The sequence below is a fragment of the Saccopteryx bilineata genome, chromosome 5 (genome assembly GCF_036850765.1).
Source record: "Saccopteryx bilineata isolate mSacBil1 chromosome 5, mSacBil1_pri_phased_curated, whole genome shotgun sequence".
NCBI lineage: Eukaryota > Metazoa > Chordata > Mammalia > Chiroptera > Emballonuridae > Saccopteryx > Saccopteryx bilineata.
In genome coordinates, this window is record NC_089494.1 from 247,628,731 (window position 1) to 247,650,309 (window position 21,579).

Genomic DNA, 21,579 nt, shown 5'->3' on the forward strand with positions numbered 1-21,579 from the left:
TATTTCTGAGCCCTTTTCTGTATGCTCACTCACACGGAGCGCCTTGCAGACTGACCCCCCACACGGGAGGGTTTCACCCACCCAGCACACACTGGAGAAATCCCGCCTGCAGCCAGGCGGAGGGAGTGGCCAGCGTGGCCAGACTCCTGACAAGCCAGGGCTTCGGCCAGTCACTCAAGCAGGTGCCGTGAAACGTTTGCCCACACTAGGTTTGTGCATGAGCCATTCTAGGGAGCATCTTTCCAGGGGAGGAAATCTGAGTCATCCTTTGGTTATTTCAAGTCATGCGACTTCGCACTGAACACAGCATTCACTAGGGCAAGCTGAGCGCGTGGGGGGCGTGGCAGTACATGGGAATGCTCTGTGCTAAACAATAAAGTCTATTAAATTAAAGTTTGTTTCAAGCCACAGCAATTTCTACAGAAAGAAAAAGGAACTGAACATGAGAGAGGCAAGTAAAGAGCAGCATCCTCCAACTGGCAGTCTGCCGCCTGGGCCCTCATCAGAATCACCTGTAAAGCTTCTCTGAAATACCCACTTCCTATCCCAAAGCAGGCTTTAGTCTGCTTCCAAAAGTGCCCCCAGAGCCACGTGATGTGCAGCCGGAGCTGGAAACACTGGTCACAGATGAGGACTTGTGTTCTGACTCCAGATCTCATCAAGGCACCTTCAGCAGTGATGCGGGTGTTCTTGGGGTCCTCCTATAAAGGGATGACATGCAGGTTTGCTGGATGCTGTGGTGAGTCAGTAAAGTGGCCTTGGATCCTGGACTGCCCCGCACCCCCTCCCCGGGTGAGCAGTTCACGGGGATTCAGACCTCCACGTCAACTTGAATTATCAGGGTAATGTCATAAAGTTGAATGGGCCGCAGTGAGATGTGGCAGTGCGGCCTGCACCCCAACCCGAGCATTGCTACTGAGAGAGCCGTGCAGGGACAGCCCGGGGGGGGGGGGGGCTGCAGCGTCATCGTGAAGAATGCTTCCGTAAAAGGCAGGTTCCCAGGCTGCCCCAAACTTCTGACTCCATCTCCAGGCGGAGGGGCTCGGGAAACAGTGTTGTATAAATATGCCCCCTACGTTATTCAGATGGACTTCCCGGTATGGAAGCCACCAACGTATGAGAAAGAGCCCAAGCTTTCAATTCAGACGGATCTGGGTTCAAGTCCCAGCTCTGCTACTTACTAGCTGTGTGGCAGGCATAGGTTGTCTGACCTTCAGTTTTTTTGTCCGTCAGACTGAAATACTGCGCCTCCCCGCCCCCCAGAGCTGGGGGTGAGGCTTCCGCTCAGGAGCGAATGCGTCTGGCAGGCCCCGTGTGCCGCAGGGCTCCATCCACAGCAACTTTCATTACTGCGCTTCAGCCCCTACCAGGCTTCTAGTAGCTTCGAATGAGGCTCTACCAGGGGTCCCCAAACTTTTTAAACAGGGGGGCCAGTTCACTGTCCCTCAGACCGTTGGAGGGCCAGACTATTAAAAAAAACTATGAACAAATAAATCCCTATGCACACTGCACATATCTTATTTTAAAGTAAAAAAACAAAACGGGAACAAATACAATATTTAAAATAAAGAATAAGTAAATTTATTTTTTTTCTTTTTTTTTTTTATAAATTTTTATTAATGTTAATGGGATGACATTAATAATTCAGGGTACATATATTCAAAGAAAACATGTCTAGGTTATCTTGTCATTAAATTATGTTGCATACCCCTCGCCCATAGTCAGATTGTCCTCCATCACCCTCTATCTAGTTTTCTCTGTGCCCCTCCCCCTCCCCCTAACTCTCTCCCTCCCTCCCTCCTGCATCCTCCCTCCCCCCACCCCTGGTAACCACCACACTCTTGTCCATGTCTCTTAGTCTCGTTTTTATGTTCCACCAATGTATGGAATCATGTAGTTCTTGTTTTTTTCTGATTTACTTCACTCCGTATAATATTATCAAGATCCCACCATTTTGCTGTAAATGATCTAATGTCATCATTTCTTATGGCTGAGTAGTATTCCACAGTGTATATGTGCCACATCTTCTTTATCCAATCTTCTATTGAAGGGCTTTTTGGTTGTTTCCATGTCTTGGCCACTGTGAACAGAGTTGCTATGAACATGGGGCTACATGTGTCTTTACGTATCAATGATTCTGAGGTTTTGGGGTATATACCCAGTAGAGGGATTGCTGGGTCATAAGGTAGTTCTATTTGCAGTTTTTTGAGAAACCACCATACTTTCCTCCATAGTGGTTGTACTACTTTACATTCCCACCAACAGTGGATGAGGGTTCCTTTTTCTCCACAGCCTCTCCAACATTTGTTATTACCCGTCTTGTTGATAATAGCTAATCTAACAGGGGTGAGGTGGTATCTCATTGTAGTTTTGATTTGCATTTCTCTAATAACTAATGAAGCTGAGCATCTTTTCATATATCTGTTGGCCATTTGTATTTCTTTCTGGGAGAAGTGTCTGTTCATGTCCTCTTCCCATTTTTTTATTGGATTGTTTGTTTGTTTGTTGTTGAGTTTTATGAGTTCTTTGTAAATTTTGGATATTAGGCCCTTATCTGAGCTGTTGTTTGAAAATATCAGCTCCCAATTAGTTGGCTGTCTGTTTATTTTGATATCAGTTTCTCTTGCTGAGCAAAAACTTTTTATTCTGATGTAGTCCCATTCATTTATCTTTGCCTTCACTTCTCTTGCCATTGGAGTCAAGTTCATTAAATGTTCTTTAAAACCCAGATCCATGAGTTTAGTACCTATGTCTTCTTCTATGTACTTTATTGTTTCAGATCTTATATTTAGGTCTTTGATCCATTTTGAATTAATTTTAGTACACGGGGACAGGCTGTAGTCGAGTTTCATTCTTTTGCATGTGGCTTTCCAGTTTTCCCAACACCATTTGTTGAAGAGGCTTTCTTTTCTCCATTTTGTGTTGTTGGCCCTTTTATCAAAGATTATTTGACCATATATATGTGGTTTTATTTCTGGGCTTTCTATTCTGTTCCATTGGTCTGAGTGTCTATTTTTCTGCCAATACCATGCAGTTTTGATTATTGTGGCCCTATAATATAGTTTAAAGTCAGGTATTTTAATGCCCCCAGCTTCATTCTTTTTCCTTAGGATTGCTTTGGCTATTCGGGGTTTTTTATAGTTCCATATAAATCTGATGATTTTTTGTTCCGTTTCTTTAAAAAATGTCATAGGAATTTTGATGGGAATTACATTAAATTTATATATTACTTTGGGTAATATGGCCATTTTAATTATATTTATTCTTCCTATCCAAGAACAAGGAATATTTTTCCATCTCATTGTGTCTTTTTCTATTTCTCTTAGCAATGCCTTGTAGTTTTCGTTATATAGGTCCTTTACATTCTTTGTTATGTTTATTCCTAGGTATTTTTTGTTGTTGTTGCAATCGTGAAGGGGATTATTTTTTTAAGTTCGTTTTCTAATATTTCATTGTTGGCATATAGAAAGGCTATGGACTTTTGTATGTTAATTTTGTATCCTGCGACCTTACTGTATTGGTTTATTGTTTCTAGTAATCTTTTTGTGGAGTCCTTCGGGTTTTCGATGTATAGGATCATATCATCAGCAAAAAGTGATACCTTTACTTCTACTTTTCTGATATGGATGCCTTTTATTTCTTTGTCTTGTCTGATTGCTCTGGCCAGAACTTCTAGCACCACGTTAAATAAGAGTGGAGAGAGTGGACAACCCTGTCGTGTTCCTGATTTAAGGTGGAAAGTCCTCAGTTTTACGCCATTTAATATGATGTTGGCTGATGGTTTATCATATATGGCCTTTATCATGTTGAGATATTTTCCTTCTATACACATTTTGTTGAGAGTCTTAAACATAAAATTGTGTTGTATATTATCGAAAGCCTTTTCTGCATCTATTGATAAGATCATGTGGTTTTTGTTCTTTGTTTTGTTGATATGGTGTATTACGTTAACTGTTTTACGTATGTTGAACCATCCTTGAGATTCTGGGATGAATCCCACTTGATCATAATGTATTATTTTTTTAATATGTTGTTGTATTCGATTTGCCAGTATTTTGTTTAGTATTTTAGCATCTGTATTTATTAGAGATATTGGTCTGTAGTTTTCTTTTTTTGTGCCATCCTTGCCAGGTTTTGATATGAGGGTTATGTTGGCCTCATAAAATGTGTTTGGAAGTATTGCTTCTTCTTCAATTTTTTGGAAGACTTTGAGTAGAATAGGAACCAAGTCTTCTTTGAATGTTTGATAGAATTCACTAGTATAACCATCTGGGCCTGTACTTTTATTTTTGGGGAGGTTTTTAATAGTTTTTTCTATTTCCTCCCTGCTGATTGGTCTGTTTAGGCTTTCTGCTTCTTCATGACTCAGTCTAGGAAGGTTGTATTGTTCTAGGAATTTATCCATTTCTTCTAGATTGTTGTATTTGGAGGCATATAATTTTTCATAGTATTCTACAATAATTCTTTGTATATCTATGATGTCTGTGGTGATCTCTCCTCTTTCATTTGGATTTTATTTATTTGAGTCCTGTGTCTTTTTTCCTTGGTGAGTCTTGCCAAGGGTTTGTCGATTTTGTTGATCTTTTCAAAGAACCAACTCCTTGTTTTATTGATTTTTTCTATAGTTTTTCTGTTCTCTATTTCGTTTATTTCTGCTCTGATTTTTATTATCTCCTTTCTTTGGCTGGTTTTGGGTTGTCTTTGTTCTTCTTTTTCTAGTTCCTTAAGGTGGGAAGTTAAGTGGTTTACTTCGGCTCTCTCTTGTTTGTTCATATAGGCCTGAAGTGATATGAACTTTCCTCTTATTACTGCTTTTGCTGCATCCCAGAGATTCTGATATGTCGTATTTTCATTTTCATTTGTCTGTATATATCTTTTGATCTCTGCGCTTATTTCTTCTTTGACCCATTCATTTTTTAGAAGTATGTTGTTTAGTTTCCACATTTTTGTGGGTTTTTCCCCCTCTTTTTTACAGTTGAATTCTAGTTTCAAGGCTTTATGATCAGAGAATACGCTTGGCACAATTTCAATTTTTCTAAATTTGCTGATATTGTCTTTGTGGCCCAACATATGGTCAATTCTTGAGAATGTTCCATGTACACTAGAGAAAAATGTATACTCTGTCGCTTTGGGATGAAGTGTCCTGTAGATGTCTATCATATCCAGGTGTTCTAGTATTTCATTTAAGGCCACTATATCTTTATTGATTCTCTGTTTGGATGACCGATCTAGAGCCGTCAGCGGTGTATTGAGGTCTCCAAGTATGATTGTATTTTTGTCAGTTTTTGTTTTAAGGTCAATAAGTAGCTGTCTTATATATTTTGGTGCTCCTTGGTTTGGTGCATATATATTAAGGATTGTTATGTCTTCTTGATTCAGTGTCCCCTTAATCATTATGAAATGACCATTTTTGTCTCTGAGTACTTTTTCTGTCTTGTAGTCAGCATTATTAGATATGAGTATTGCTACACCTGCTTTTTTGGGGGTGTTGTTTGCTTGGAGTATTGTTTTCCAGCCTTTCACTTTGAATTTGTTTTTATCCTTGTTGCTTAGATGAGTTTCTTGTAGGCAGCATATAGTTGGATTTTTTTTTAATCCATTCTGCTACTCTGTGTCTTTTTATTGGTAAGTTTAATCCATTTACATTTAGTGTAATTATTGACACTTGTGGGTTCCCTACTGCCATTTTATAAATTGCTTTCTGTTAGTTTTGTATCTTGTTTGATTCTTCTCTTTTGTTTTTCTATCGTTTGTTTTTGTTTGCTTGTATTCCATACTTCTTTCCTCTGTTGCTACCTTTTTTAAGTCAAGTGTTTTTGTGGTGGTTTTTTCAAGGGTGGTTACCATTAAGTAATGAAAAGGGTACCTACCATATTCATTGTAGTACCCTTTCTTATGAGTATTTCTGCGCTTCATCGTCCTTTGCTACTGTTAATCTTCATCCTTTCTCTCCTTTTTCTTCTTTTGTTGTCACAATTCAAGTTTGGTTTTATTGTTTTCTTGATGGAGCTGTTACTTGTGGTTATGTTTTCTTTTGTTCTTTGAATCTGGTTGGAAAACCCCCTTTAGTATTTCCTGGAGTGGGGGCTTTCTGATGATATATTCTCTCATCTTTTCTGTATTTGTGAATATTTTTATATCTCCTTCGTACTTGAAGGATAGTTTTGATGGGTAAAGCATTCTTGGCTGAAAGTTCCTCTCTTTCAGGGCTTTAAATATTGGGGTCCACTCTCTTCTAGCTTGTAGAGTTTCTGCTGAGAAATCTGATGATAATCTAATAGGCCTTCCTTTATATGTTGTGTTCTTCTTTTCCCTGGCTGCCTTGAGAATTTTTTCTTTGTCATTGGTTTGTGTCATCTTCATTATGATGTGCCTTGGAGTGGGTTTGTTGGGGTTAAGAAAACTCGGTGTTCTGTTTGCTTCTTGAATTTGAGGCTTTAGTTCTTTCCACAGGCTTGGGAAGTTCTCATTTATTATTTGTTTGAGTATATTCTCCATTCCATTTTTTTCCTCTTCTCCCTCTGATATACCTATTATTCTTATGTTATTCTTTCTGGTGGAGTCAGACAATTCCTGTAGGGCTTTCTCATTTTTTATTATTTTTGAGTCTCTTTCTTCTTCTCTCTGTTGTGCCTCAAGTTGCTTGTCTTCTATTTCACTGATCCTATCTTCTATCTGGGCTGTTCTATTAGCTAAGCTTGTTACCTCGTTTTTCAGCTCATGAATTGAGTTTTTCATTTCTGTTTGATTTGTTTTTATAGTTTCAATTTCCTTGGTAATATATTCTTTGTGATCGTTGAGTTGTTTTCAGATTTCCCTAAATTGCCTTTCTGTGTTTTCTTGTATATCTCTGAGTATTTTTAAGATTTCTATTTTAAATTCTCTGTCATTTGGCTCCAAGGCTTCCAATATGTTAAATCTTTTCTCCATAGATTTTTCCACATCTATTTGTGTTACCTCTCTGTCTTTTGTATCCATAATGTTCGATTTCCTTTTTCTTATTGGCATCTGAAGGTGGTCTTGTTGATAGTGTTAATTAGAATTAACTAAAAATAAAAAGGAAAAGAAAAAAAAGAAAAGAAAAAAGGAAAACACCCCACAAAAAAAAGTAATAATTTATTATTTCCCCCTTTTTTCTTTCTTCTCTTCCCCTCCTCTCACCTCCTTAGGGAATATCGTGGTGACCTGTGAATTATATTATGCTAAATTGAACAAAAACTGCCTGTAATGGAGGGCCTGATTTGGGGTGAAGAGTTCAAGGGGCAAAAAAGGGAGTAGGGACCTATTAAATACAAAAAAAAAAAAAAAGGAGAAAATCTTAGACAAGCATAAAATGATTTGCTTGTAAGTGATGGTCAACTAAGAGATATAATGAGAGGGATAAGAGGGAAACAGAAAAAAGGAAAGAAAAAACAATAATTAAAGAAGAAAAAAATAAAATTAAAAATAATCAGTAAAAATCTGTTGTATTAAGTGGAGCGAAGACTAAATACAATGGAGACTTTGGGTTGGGAGGAATGCTAGTGAGTTAAAAAGCCATGTAAAAAGTGCCCAAAATGCTACAAAAACAAAAAAATAAAGGAAAACCAAGAACAAAAGCAGAAGAAAAAAAAAGAACAAAAAAAAAAAAACAAAAAAACTTGAGTCCCAAATTAAATAATTTGTTCGTGATTGAGGCTTAAATGGGAGGAAAAGTAAAAGGAGAAAAGAAGAAATGAATAGAAATGAAAAAATAAGAATAAGAGAGAAACAAAGGAAGAAAAAAAGGAAAGGAAAAAAAAAAACAAAAGGGGAGAGAGTGAGAGTTAAGGGTTTTGGAGTGTAACCCTAAAGGAGAGTTAGGATGAAGAAAAGAAATAAAATGTAACACTCATGGGTAGTGTAGTTCAAGAAAAGGGTAGCATAAGATGGGCAGAGAGTAAAAGGACCGAGGTGGAAGAAATAGAAATAATAATAAAGGCAATAAGATAGAAGAAAGAAACAACTACAACAAAGAATTAGTGGAACAAGTTATAAAGTCTGTGGATTTTTCTTGATTTTGAGAGGTTAACTTCTTCCTTTTTTCTTTTCTCTCCCTCTTCCTGGTCGGTGACTCTGTACCCCAGGTTCTGCCCGTGTCACTCTTAGGTAGGAATTTGCAGTTGATGGGATTCTATGACAATGTCATATAATTGGCTTTAGTCTCGCTGGTAGTCAAGGCTTATTGGCGTTTGCAGAGTCCAACAATGAGAGAGTTTGCTTTCCTGGAGTCTCTTTCCTAGTCTCCCCTTCCTGAATTAGCAGCCTGGTGATCCAGCTATGAGGCTGCCACTGCTTCTGTCTGGGGAGTAAGAGGCTCAAAGAGCTGGGAAATCCCCACTCTATCCTCACTCAGTGCAAGGCTCTGGGTAAGGCTCTGGCAGTCAGAGCCTCCAGAGTAATCAGGTGGGGCTGGGAGTCAATTGTTGTCAAGGTGACTGTTCAGCGCCTATCATTCAGTTGGACCACTCAACCCAGGCTTTCCACACTTGGTAGCCTGTTTTGGCTGGGAAGAAGAAGCACTAGTCGCTGCTTGCTGTATAGATCTTAATATCTGCCAAGTCCCTCTTGTTAGGTATATCCCTGAATATGGAGGCTCTGTCAATCAGAAGTTGCCCCCGCCCCTTTAGCGAAAGGCACTGAAAAATATCACGCCTCTTCTCTTGGATCGCTGAACTGGGAGAGATCTTATCAATTAGAGCCCCGTGGGTGCGTAGATTTCATGGGTTAAGTTAATTTCAGTGATTGGATCCACAGCTGTGCTCCAGAGAGTATTTCAGGCTGCCTGCGCACCCCTCCCCCCAATGCTTGATTGTTAGCTTGAATGGCTGGGTGAGGTGCCCCGCCCATGGAGAGAATCTCCTGACTAGGGAAGACAGCCTTGGCGCCCCTCCCGGCTCAGGGCGCCCGCGTGGTTTCTCAGCACGCCAGTGGCCGGAGACTCTCCAGACCGGAGCAGGGGGGGGGGGCGCACGGTTTCTCAGGGCATGCAGCGGCGGCCTCCAGTGCCCAGGCTGCCGTTCCCCAAGTGTGGGCGGGCAGCTGCACGTGTGGGTTGACTCACCACAGGTGTACTCCCTCCTCGGCAACAGTCCTTTTGCTTTCAGTGTGTGTGTGGAACTCCGGAATGCTCCGAGGATAAATTTTTCTGTTTCTAGTTGATAAATTTGTTGAGATTTTGGGGAGATCTGTCGGACGCGCTGCTCACGGTGCCATTTCCATGACGTCACTTGAATAAGTAAATTTAAATCAAGAAACTGACCAGTATTTCAATGGGAACTATGGGCCTGCTTTTGGCTAATGAGATAGTCAATGTGCTCCTCTCACTGACCACCAATGAAAGAGGTGCCCCTTCCGGAAGTGCAGCGGGGGTGGATAAATGGCCTCAGGGGACCACATGCGGCCCGCGGGCCGTAGTTTGAGGACCCCCTGCTCTAGACCACTCACCTGGGCATGTTTCTTAACCTCTCTGATGTTCAGTTTTCTCACCTTAAAATACTAATACTAATAATAATAATAATAGATGCTATAGTTATTTTAAGGATTAAATGAGTCGGTGCATGGACTGCACAGCTGTTAGAACTATCCTGGCACAGAATAAATGCTCAGCACAAGGCAGGATGGTAAGAAGCTAGGAAAACTCCTTGGCAAGTGGAATGGGGAAACTGAGACAGCAGAACAAACTAGCTGAGAGATTGACAGCCAGACACAGAAGGTCACCTCCCTGGGGATAACATCTAGGCCTCATTGTACTTTAGCTCCAGGCCCAGAAAAGCCACAAAACCAAGTGGGTGACTATGCCGGGACCAGCTACAATGACTGATGACCCCCTGCCCCGGTGTTAGGCAGGCTGGAAAGTTATCAGGCAGTAAACGGGAAAGGGAGATCTTGGGGGGGGGTCTCACCCACTGAATAAGGGAGTCGGCAGTCCTGAGACAAGATAACCAGGTGTCCCGACAGTTACAAGAAGAACTATAATGATGCAAACGGGAAACCTTGAGACCCTGTGTGCTGATCTGATATCCAGAGACAGCAGCCTTGAAACCCTGTTAGTCCCAATACCAGGGAAGGGAACTCTTGAAGCTTGCAGCTAAGTCTGTATAACCCCTAAAACCCCCAACAGTTTATACACTCAGACAAGCTGAGTTGCCTGCTTGTGCTTTATGCCAAGTGTACTCCTCTGATAAATTGCTTGCTCTCCTTGAACACAGCATTTTGTCTCTCACCTGAATTTGTTCTTGTGAGCATGACAAGAACCGAGAAGGGGAAGCTTCCTGGACTCAGGTCTTCCCTGGGGTCAAGCAGATGCTGACTCCTTTCATTATGTCCAGCTTCCAGACCTTTGCTCCTTTCATTAACCCTCTCCCCCCTTTAAAGCCTGATGAACATCCCAGTTCCTCTGTTTACTGGAGCCAGCAGCAAGAAGCCATCAAAACATAGTGCGGTAACCAGAGCCTATGAACATTGGCTGTCCTGGGTTCATATTTCAGCACTTTAGCAGTATGTGTCCTTGGTTGTTTTCTTAATATCCTTTCAACTCAATTTTCTCATCAGTAAAATGGGCATATAGGGTTCTCCAGCATTCAGGGCTAACACTTAATATCCAAGTGCTGTAGTCTGGACCCCCGTGCTATGCTGACATGGGCTTCTCCTCGCTGCGCATTGCTGAGTGCCTTTGGGGAGCGTTCCCAGGGTGCAGGAAACTGGTCCAGATGCAGCCTGCCAGTCCTCACCTCCAACTCCCAGGCAGTCTTCTCTTGTGCTCCCCTCTGGCTGTTTTGTAACCTCTTCACCTTTCTTACTCCTTTCTACTATGTTCCAAGTGTGGGAATCACCTCTTTCCTGCTTTTCCTCCAATACACAGAGGCTGTGGTGTTTGGTAAGTCTTGACTGAAGGCCTGAGCAAAACATCAAGAAGTCTTCGTACAAAAAAAGAGACAGTTTCAAACAGGACTATCCAATGTCTCCACTCCCAATGTTCACCAACCTTACCCCTTCTCGGGGCTCTACTGAGAAAGAAAAGGGGGCTAGAGCTCGCTGAGGGATGGAGGGGTGCAGAGGCTGCAGGGATAAGGCCCCAGGAGAGCTCTGAGGGGTACAGCAGCAGTCCAGGGGACCACAGCCCTTGGTAGCTGACCTGAGAATGTGGCCCAAGAAAAAGGCCGCCACCCAGGAGAAACAGAGTGAGGGGACCCAGAGGAGGACCACTACAGGGGACTCATCCAGGCCCAGTGGACACCTGGAAACTGAGTTGTCACTGCCCCCAGTGACCACTGCCTCCACGGGACCTGTGGTTCCAGTCAGGGGAGGAGAGAGCCAGCTCCATAGTCACTGACTTGCAGCCAGAGTGACACTTGTCCATGCCCTGGAACTGCCTGGCGTCATCCTACGGCCCTGGTGAATACATACACATCTCCCAACAGCCCAAGGAAACGTGATGCCAAATGTTGAAGGGCAGGGACCTCTAGCTGGGACATGGGGGCGCAGGAAGCTTCCTCGCCTATTTTAGAGGAAACCTAACACCTATCTTAGTGACTTCTTTTAGCAGTTAGTGACACTAGTCATTATGCCTGAGACTAGCTCTTCTTTCCCCATTAAACAAGAAGTGACGCTGTTCTCACAGCTTGGCACTCCCGTCCTCTTCCCCCAGCCCACAAGGACTGCAGCCAGAGCGTGGGCCAGGCTTGGAGGAGGTGCTGGACTCTCCCTGGTGGGCATCGCCCCATGGCGAGAAAACACTCGACCCACAGGATGCCGTAATAACCGAAAAAGGGTAGTACACATTGGGCGAAACCTATAGAACTGGACAACACTGAAAATCCTAATGTGGACTTTAATTAATAACAATGTACCACCTAACCATGCAGTGGCGCAGTGGACAGAGCGTCGGACTGGGACACAGAGGACTCAGGTTCGAAGTCCCGAGGTCACCTGCTTGAGCCCGGGCTCATCCGGCTTGAGCGCAGGGTCACTGGCTTGAGCGTTGGATCATAGACATGACCCCATGGTCGCTGGCTTGAGGCCAAAGGTCACTGGCTTGAGCAAGGGGTCCCTTGCTCTGCCATAGCCCCCTGGTCAAGGCACATATGAGAAAGTAATCAATGAACAACTAAGATGTCACAACAAAGAATTGATGCTTCTCGTCTCTCTCCCTTCCTGCCTGTCTGTCCCTGTCTGTCCTCTTTCTGTCTCTCTGTCTCTGTCACACACACACACACACACACACACACACACGCGCGCACGTGCAAAAAAAATTACAATGTACCAACATTGACCCATCAATTGTAAGAAATGTGCCACACTCATGACAGCGGAGAAAATGGAGGGTGGGGGGAGCAGTCTGTGAAAGCTCTCTACTTCCAGCACCATCTTTCAGTAATGATTCTCCTAAAACTGTTCTAAGATATAAAGTCTATGAATTAAAAAAATAAATAAATAAAGAGGCACTGGCCCCGTGAACTTCCCTTGGAATGGAAAGTATGGCAAGCATCGGTGAAAACAGGCCATCAGACAAGTACAACCATCCCTGCGCAGAATATTGAAGCCCATGGGAGCAAACACAGAGGAGCGAGCCACCCCAACCCTCCAGGTCCCAGCAGCGACCCCAGAACCGGAATCCGCCCAGAACCCAGTCCCCAGGATGGAAAGGCCCTCAATCCTCCCCTGCCATCAGACAGCCCAGGGCCCCTCCTAAATTGTTAGGAGCAGTGCTCTCCTCTCTGACAGCTCAGATTCAACTGTAAATGAGCCCGCCCATGGAGATTACATCCCAGCTGCTCCCACGCTGGGAACGATGGCCCCAGAAAGATGACTCCTATCTCCTGGTCCGCTTCCTGCCAGCGACATTCCGCAGGCCCACTCCCTGATGAATGTGCGCAGAAGCCCACAGCAGAGCATTCTGCACGCCCCATCGGGCCAGACACCGGGAAATCGATCCAGAGCTGATGAAACGATGTCTGCCCACCCCGATTTAGCCGATTTGTCTACCCCGGAGTGGGGGGGAATTACTTTGAAAAGAATGGCCAATCTTAAAACAGAGTTGCTTTTATGCTATTGAGAAACATTTAGGATAAAGGGATATTTATCACCCTTTGCTTACTGCATTCCACGCTGCTTGCTAAAATTAAGGAGCCCAACGTTGCCATTATCCTGTAAGTGGTTAGGCTTGTGTTTGCAAGCGTGTCAACCGGAACCCCACCAGGTGAACATGTACACAGCACCCCCAACAGGCACCTTCAAAAACAAAACAACCTGTAGATGGTAATAATGAAGGAGGAAGACAGACACTGTATGTCTGCCCTTAACTTCAGGGATAGGTTCCTAGGCTTTAAACAAAAGGAATATAATGAAGCCAATTTAAAACAAGACTAATTGGTATAAACAAGAGTTAAGTTCCTACCACATCTAACCTATGTTACAACAAAAGGACAGTGAATGAATCAACATTATTCAAGGAACTGCTGGTGGCTTTTAGAAAAATAAGAGCCTCCTTAACCTAAAACTTGCCTCCAGATAAAGGAGCCCCTGTTAGAAATTTGTCTTCGGATATAGTAGCTTTTTAGACGTAGTGAATAGGAGGTTGTGTAAGGGTCAGGAAATAGCTTGCTATTCTCTCTTAATGGCTCCCTGGACTTGACTTTGAAGTGCAGTGAAAAGTTGGCAGGACCGCCTGGGAAAGCTTACATGGGGAGGGGCCTGGAGATTAGAAAAGTACAAATCACACTAGTTGTTTGTGAAAGCCTAGCCACAAGATTTACTGTGAAAAGTTAAGGTCTACAAATTAATTAGAAACTTAGTTCAGACATCTTAAATCTTTACTTGGTCTTCTAAGCAGTATTTTTCAACCAGTGTGCCGTGAGACATGGTCAGGTGTGCTGTGGGGAAATTAAACATGGGTCCCCAAACTACAGCTCATGTGCCGGATACAGCCCACGGAGGCTATTTATCCGGCCCGCCGCCAGCCGCCTCCATCCGAACTTAAACATTCCCCTCACAATCCCTCCAGCTATCAGTGACAGGAAGAGTGGAGGCACAGGGAACGCTCACTGACCAATCACCTTCTAGGATTCATCCGGACCACTAGTGATGAACCAATAGTAGGCTACCTCTCATCCACACCCAGGAAGGTCCCCGCTCGGGCTGCCGTGGCGAGTAGTTGAAGCTGCTACTCCTCCCCATGGTCCCGATTTCTAATCCTGGTCAGGAATGGAGGTAAATGTTGCCACCACTAGATGAAGCCTCAGCCTCAGCTGGTTATGTCTATCCTGGTGGTATATATAGATATTTGACCTTTTTCTTTTTAAAAGAGGCCCCCGCAGAGGGTGATATACAATGCATCACAATGTTATCTATATTGTATATGGCCTCCTGAAGGGTCATCTTCTTAAAGAGCTCAAATTTCTATATATACCATCAAAACAGACAGAACCAAGGCCCCTGCACCCAGCTAACCATGAGATTTGAACCCACAACCTCAGGGAGAACTCTAGTATTTATCAGAATCCTTACCTAGAAAGCAAACTTCTCAATCTGACAGTAGAGATGCTCTGAGGACTTATGATGTTACACAAGTACCCAACATTTTCTAAAATTGATTTTGTCCAGTCTCTATATAGAGAGAGTATTTGCCAAATTGATTTGAACCCACAACCTTGATGAAAGCTCCAGTATCTATTAGCGGGACTGTATATATGAGGGGTTACATGGAACTGTATATATATGAGGGGTTACATGGGACTGTATATATGAGGTTACATGGGACTGTATATGAGAGGACTTTATTTATAAGGGGATGTTATGTGGGACTGTATATATGAGGGATGTTACATGGGATTGTATATATGAGGGGGCTATCCTTTTTTATTTTTATTTTTTAATAAATGTAATTTATTTAAAGGACCTCTGCCAGGCATATTTCACTCTTGTGACAGTTTGGGATCTCAGCAAGACGAGCAAGTGGCAGTGATAGAGAAGTTTTTGAGAAGGGAAAATGCAAATGCCAAGCAGGGCCCTGGACAAAATTCTGACCCAGATGAAGGCCCTAGTATGAGTAGTCGACAAAAGAAAAAAGACAAGACGGTAAGCTCAAGGCAATACAGCGAAAGCTATCTTTCATTTGGATTTACTTTCACTGGGGATGAGACAGTACCGACTCTGCTGTGCTTGGTGTGTGGTAAGAAGCTATCCAATAGCGCCATGGTGCCAAGCAAGCTTAAACACCATCTCCAAACGAAACACCCTTCCATTCAAAACAAGCCGATGGACTATTTTGTACACTTACATACAAACAATGAGAAATGGGCAACTTTTTTGAGAAAAACCACAAAGGTAAACGAGAGAGCCCTCAAAGCTAGCTACCTTGTTGCTGAACTCGTAGCTAAATCAAAAAAGTCCCACACTGTGGCAGAACATTAATACTGCCAGCTTGTAAAGCCATTGTAAATGAGGTGCTTGGCCTTACCACAGCCAAAGAGATAGCTAAAGTGCCTCTCTCAGATAACACAATTGCCAGACGTATTGATGACATGTCTGCGGACATTGAAACTGTTGTTTTGGAAAAGGTGCGCATCAGTAAGAAATTTGCCTTGCAACTTGATGAGTCGACGAATATTAGTGGACATTGTCAGCTCTTGGCCAATGTGCGTTTTGTGGATGGAGAAGCCATTAGAGAAAACTTCCTATTTTGCAAGGCACTGCCAGAAAAATCAACAGGAGAGGAAATATTTCGGGTCACATCAGGATATCTTGATAAAAGTGGGCTTTACATGGGAAAACTGCACAGGTGTCTGCACTGATGGAGCCGCAGCCATGGTCAGGCGCATCAAAGGCTTCATAAGTAGGGTCAAAGAAAGGAACCCAGATGTTATTGTTACGCACTGTTTTTTGCACTGTGAGGCCCTCGTTGCAAAGACCTTACCAGCAGATCTAGCTCCTGTGTGGATGATGTTGTGAGCATAGTGAACTTTGTGAAGATGCGACCTTTGAGATGTCGCTTATTTGCATCTTTGTGTAAAGAAATGGGAGCGGAACATAAAATCTTATTGCTCCACACGGAGGTCTGGTGGCTGCCGTGCGGCAAAGTGCTAGCCCGTGTGTATGAGTTGCGAGAGGAACTTAAAGTATTTCTGACAAACGAGAGGTCCGATTGCTCAAAGCTGCTTGCAAATGATGAGTGGTGTGCAAAGCTGGCATACCTGGCTGATATATTTCATTATCTGAATGAACTGAACACACGGATGCAAGGCCGAAATGCAAACCTGCTTACAAGCACTGATAAAATGAACGGATTCTGTTTAAAGGCGCAGCTCTGGCAACAACATGTGCAGCATGGCAACCTTGAGATGTTCCCGCTCACCAAGAAACAGCATGATGGCAACACTGCTGCATGTGCGAGGTGATTGGCAGACATTTGAAAACTCTTGAGAAGACGTTGTCATTTTATTTCTCTTCAGCCTTCACAGAATGCCTTGACTGGGTTAGGGACCCATACAGCTCAGTATCCGTTGCTGGAAAGGACATGACTTTAAAGGAGCAAGAGGAACTCATTGAACTGAAACAAGATCATGGTTTAAAGCTGAAGTTTGCTGATCTTCCTTTGGACAGTTTTTGGTTATCTGTTGCCAAGGAGTTCCCCATTCTGGCCAACAAAGCTATTTTGACATTGCTCCCATTTTCAACCACATATCTATGTGAGCTGAGCTTCTCAAGCTTGACTGCGATAAAAACTAAAAACAGAGAGAGACTGAGAACTGTTGAGGAAGAGCTTCGTGTGTGTCTTGCTACCATTCCTGCCAGGATATCCCTTTTGTGTTCATCGAAACAGGCCCAGGTTTCACACTAAGTGAGTATAAATACATTTAGAAACTATATTATTAACTATATGTATAATATGTACTGTGTTAGAGTGTCATTTTGTGTCATTTTGGTAGGTGGTATGCCCCAGGATTTTGTAAATGTAAAAAATGTGCCGCGGCTCAAAAAAGGTTGAAAATCACTGTCCTAAGGGACTAGGGAGTCTTTTTTCACAGACAATTCCCAGAGGCAGATGGTCTCAGAGGTGCCAGGTCTCTGCTGTTTTTCCAACGGCACCAGATAGGACCATGCTAACTGGGCCTGTGTCAGCATCAGAAGAACTTACGGGGGAGACATTCCTGCCAACTGAACGCCCCCCCCCCCTGCACATTGTCACGTGACTAGCTGCACGGACTTTGTCCCTGACCCCTATAGAAACAGCCAGCATCCGGAGAGTGTAAAGGCAGTTCTTTCAGGCAAGAGTGCCCTGCTTCTCAGTTTGCCAGCGATCTGAATAAAAGACATTCTTCTATCACTCAGATCCATCTCTGTGATTGATTGACAGATGGCAACTCGAACCCCGGCTTGTTCCGGTAACACTCCTGTGCAGAACATGAAAAGGAATATTTCCAGGAGGCTGAACATCTTCTTTTAATTTTTGGATTCTCAACCTGCCCGCCCCATTCCCTCTGCCCCCGAGACAATCTGGGTGAGGATAGGATTCCCCACTGTCTCTGCTCAAATGCACGTCGTTCTAAGGAATGCCAGTGAGGTATGTACCACCACTTCCTCTCCCCACTTGTGTTCAGGGGGAGCATAGCACCTCACACAAGGCCAGCCAAAGGAGAAGATGAAAAAAGATGTGTTGACTGAGCAAAGAGAGATGGGCATCGTGAGCCCCATTTGCGGACAGGGAGAAAGCAGATCACGCCATGTAGGTTTGAAACCACAGCTCAGGAGCTTTCCGAGTGACATCAAAAATACCCACATACACAGAGGGTAAGGAGAGACTGAAGTAAGAGTCTGAACACTCCAGATTGGTAGGTGGCAGGTTTAACAAGCAAGGCCACTTACACATGACGTTTGTCCTGGGCGACTACAAAAGGAGACCTCCTTTCCGCCTGCTTGAGTCTGAAGTTTACGTAGAGACCTCACCTGGGTTCAGTGACATGTCCATCCAGATGGTCTCCACGACACATTGCTGTCTCAAGTCTGTGTCTTTGAAAGTGACTCCCACTGTGGGAACAGTGGGCAGAGCAAGGACGAGGGAGGGGGTGAGGAGTCACCAATTGCCCAGGCCCAGCTCTCCAGTCAACCAGAGGTGACATCCTCTCCACGATCACCTCCAACAGTTCACCCAGCCTAGGTAACAGCCCAAGAAAGTGACAGAGGAGACAGATACAGCCAAGAAGACTGATTCAGCTCTGAATCCCATGATCCTTCCACAACATGGCTCTGCCGCTGGTGGCTGATGGCTTCATAATACAATAAACTAGCCCTTGGCTGATGTCTGCTGATCAGCCTCGACTGGCAGGCAACCTCTAGCCACGTGCTTAAGAGGCCTTCAATATGGTTCCAATTCCTTGGATGGATATGTGAAAGGAAAGTTTTTCCATCTGCAAGGAACCCCCAAACTGGGAAAGAATATAGGTGATACTTGCACATTATGAATGCATAAATGCCACTAAATTTGAGAAGGGGGCCTAAAAGTGAGAAATTTGGCTTCAGCAGTAGTAGCTTTTAGTTAAATGAATAGGAGATATGTAAGGGTTAGGAAATAGTTAGTCTGCTTGCTTTTCTCTCTTAATGGCTGCCTGGTCTTTACTGTGAGTGTCAGGGAAAGTTTACACTGGGGAGGGACCTGACAGTCAGGGGAGTTTAAATCACAACAGTTGTTTGTGAAAGCCTAGCCACAGAATTTACTGTGAAAAGTTAAGGCCTATAAATTAATTAGAAACTTATTCACCACTCTTAAATCTTTACCTTCTACCGTAAGAACACAGGGAATCTCCGGCCTGACCAGGCAGTGGCGCAGTGGATAGAGTGTTGGACTGGAATGCGGAGGACCCAGGTCCGAGACCCCGAGGTCGCCAGCTTCAGCGCGGGCTCATCTAGTTTGAGCAAAGCTCACCAGCTTGGACCCAAGGTCGCTGGCTCGAGCAAGGGGTTACTCGGTCTGCTGAAAGCCCATGGTCAAGGCACATATGAGAAAGCAATCAATGAACAGCTAAGGTGTCGCAATGCACAACAAAAAACTAATAATTGATGCTTCTCATCTCTCCATTCCTGTCTGTCCCTGTCTGTCCCTCTCTCTGACTCTGTAAAAAAAAAAAAAAAGAACCCAGGGAGTCTTTCCACAGACAACTCCCAGAGGCTCCAGGTCCAGCCGTTCCTAAGAGACACCTGACCCCAGCTGCCTTGAAGATTCACCAAGGACACCAGACAGGACCGTGCTGATAAGGCCTGTGCTGCATCAGAAGAACTTACAGAGGAGATGTTTCTGCAGCTGAACCCCACCTCCTGCATATCATTACGTGACTACCTGCGTGGACTTTTTCTTTTTTCCTCCCCTAAACCCTATAAATGCCAGCAGCACCAGGAGAGTGTTAAGGCAGCTTTGTGGACAGAATTATCCTGCTTTCTCAGGGAATCAGTATTTCTAAACTAAAGACACTCTGATACACTCAGTCCAGTTTGTCTCTTTGATTGTGACAAGCTTCCTCGAACCTGGCTCATTCCAGCAACAAATAGTATACCTTAAAAGTTTTTAAAAATGCCTATGCCCATACCACACTGAACACAACCAAGCTTGTCTAAAATAGTTAAAATACTAAATTTTCTGTTACACATATGTTACCATATTTTTTAAAGCAAGACATGCATTAACTGCTGATAGGTTTGATTCCATTCCAAGTCCTTCCTTACCCTATAATTCTTCTCCAACCCGCTCCTTAGCCTGATGACAGGTATTTCTGAAGGAGCAGCAGTTGACTTTTTACCAGGGCGGCTCATACACTATTCTTTTTTTTTTTTTTTTTTTTTTTTTTTTGTATTTTTCTGAAGTTGGAAACGGGGAGGCAGTCAGACAGACTCCTGCTTGCGCCTGACCGGGATCCACCTGATATACCCACCAGGGGGCAATGCTCTGCCCATCTGTTGCATTGCTCTGTTGCAACCAGAACCATTCTAGCGCCTGAGGCAGAGGCCATGGAGCCATCCTTAGTGCCCAGGCCAACTTTTTGCTTCAATGGAGCCTTGGCTGCAGGAGGGGAAGAGAGACACAGAGAGGAAGGAAAGGGGGAGGGGTGGAGAAGCAGATGGGCACTTCTCTTGTGTGCCCTGGCCGGGAATCGAACCTGGGACTCCTGCACGCCAGGCCGATGCTCTACCACTGAGCCAACCGGCCATGGCTTATACACTATTCTAAGTAGTTACCAAGACCATAGAAGAGTGGGTTGAATGGGGTTTGACAAATGGGCATGGCAGGAGCCCCCAATTTCCTTTAAAATATATTTTTAATCTGCTTCTTAATACAACATAAATATTCTCTCTTATTCTTTCAATCTGATCTTTGATATCTGCATAATGTTCCATTTCTGGATGTATTAGAACAGTGGTAGTCAACCTGGTCCCTACCGCCCACTAGTGGGCATTCCAGCTTTCATGGTGGGCTGTAGCAGAGCAACCAAAGAATAAATAAAAAGATAGATTTAACTATAGTAAGTTGTTTTATAAAGATTTATTCTGGCCTGATCAGGCGGTGGCGCAGTGGATAGAGCGTCGGACTGGGATGCGGAAGACCCAGGTTTGAGACCCCGAGGTCACCAGCTTGAGCGTGGGCTCATCTGGTTTGAGCAAAAATTCACCAGCTTGGACCCAAGGTCGCTGGCTCAAGCAAGGGGTTACTCGGTCTGCTGAAAGCCCATGGTCAAGGCACATATGAGGGAGCAATCAATGAACAACTAAGGTGTCGCAATGTGCAACGAAAAACTAATGATTGATGCTTCTCATCCCTCCATTCCTGTCTGTCTGTCCCTGTCTTTCCCTCACTCTGACTCTCTCTCTGTCTCTGTAAAAAAAAAAAAAAAGAAAAAATTTATTCTGCCAAACTTAGCAAAAATCCTACATAAAGTACTTGGTATTTATTATTATATGCTTTAACTTGCTGTAATTCTGCTTTATAAATTTTATAAAGTAAAGTTACTTCCCTACTTTATAAATCACCATTACTGTGGAACCGGTGGACGGTTAGAAAATGTTAGTACTAACAGAGATACAAAAGTGGGCGGTAGGTATAAAAAGGTTGACTACCCCTGTATTAGAATATGCCTCAATGTTCTGGCTGGTTCACCTTCATAAATACACTGCAGTGAACATCAGCAGACACACATCTCTGTGCCCTCCCTGGATAGTTTCAAGGCTTTTTCTATTGTCCACAGAGAGCCACTTCCTGTGCCTCTGCCACTCACTATGTCCCCAAGCCCTTGGCTCCCTCTACCCAGCAGAAAATCCTGTGAGATAGCCACAGAACTCCCCTCTAACCAACTAGATCTTTGACAAATATATTCATCCCTTTAGAGGGCATTTACTGACCGTTATTTGCAATTTCAGCCATTTGTTCACAAAGCATTTGCAGACGTTGTTCTTGGAATTGGACATTAAACCAGGGCATGAGCAAGAAAGGTAAACCCAATATTTAATCAAAATTTTTGAAAAAGTAAAAACACTCAAATAAGGGCTGTCTCGGCACACTGGACAATTCTCTCCTTT